Source organism: Tupaia chinensis, unplaced genomic scaffold (genome assembly GCF_000334495.1).
Source record: "Tupaia chinensis unplaced genomic scaffold, TupChi_1.0 Scaffold143602_1, whole genome shotgun sequence".
Classification (NCBI taxonomy): Eukaryota; Metazoa; Chordata; class Mammalia; order Scandentia; family Tupaiidae; genus Tupaia; species Tupaia belangeri.
Window position 1 is genome coordinate 580,730 of NW_006203448.1, and position 971 is coordinate 581,700.

Below are 971 nucleotides of genomic sequence, written 5' to 3' on the forward strand. Positions count from 1 at the left end.
GCCCCGGCCGCAGCAGCGGCCAAGGATGCGCATGGCTGGCGTGCGCTCGCTGGCCGCCGAGCCATTTATGCCCTGGCCCTCCGTGGGGGTGGGCCCAGGCTGCACCAGTAATCACATTTGTCTGGTGGGAATTCAATTGTCCTGGCGGCCCTCCCGGAAGCTTGCGCCCTGGGCCGAGCTCGGCCTTCTGCCCTTCCCTAATTGGCACTAATGACACACGGGCAGCACGGATGGGGTCGAGGCCGACAGACGCCGTCCTGAGACGTCCCGGACGGCTGTTCCAAGGGCCGCTCCATGGGGCACGACCCCCCACCCCCACCAAGAGGAGCAGGCCAGGCCTGGGGGCATTTCCAGGGTGACCAGCGGGGCAGGCCCTGGGCCTTGCTGCTGTGTGGAGAGGGTGGGCCGATTTCAAACTAAAAATAAAGACAGTCCCAAATGGGCCCCGTGTTTCGACACCCTCCGCACCTGCTGCTCTGCTTTTGTCTTCTCCACTTCCCCGCAGACTCCAGCTGGTGCCGGCTGCTCTAGGGGTGGGTGCAGTGCTGGGGACTGAGAGGGAGGTGCAGGGGGCTGGGCGGGCTATGGGGCAGGGCACGGGAAGGGGACCACCGCACGGAAAGCTGGGCGTGGGACAGGCCTGGCCTGACTCTGGGTCATCTCAGGCCAGTGGCCCCCATGCTGTCGCTCACACTTGCCATGGCGCCTCTGCATCACTGCCACGAGCCCCAGTCCAGGCTCACGCCGTGCCGGCTCGCCCCCAGCCCTCTTGTGCACACTCGGCTGGGCTTGCAGATCCCTGGACAGGACCACCTCCCGACTGGCTGCCTTTTATTTAGAAAAACACTTCCTTTCTTACTTCCCTGAGCAAGAGAAACAGAGCGCTCTCCCAGTGGGGGCTTGCCAGCCCCAGGTCATGGACACATCTGCCCGGCGCACACAGACCAGGGCATCCCGCGTGGGCCAGCCTC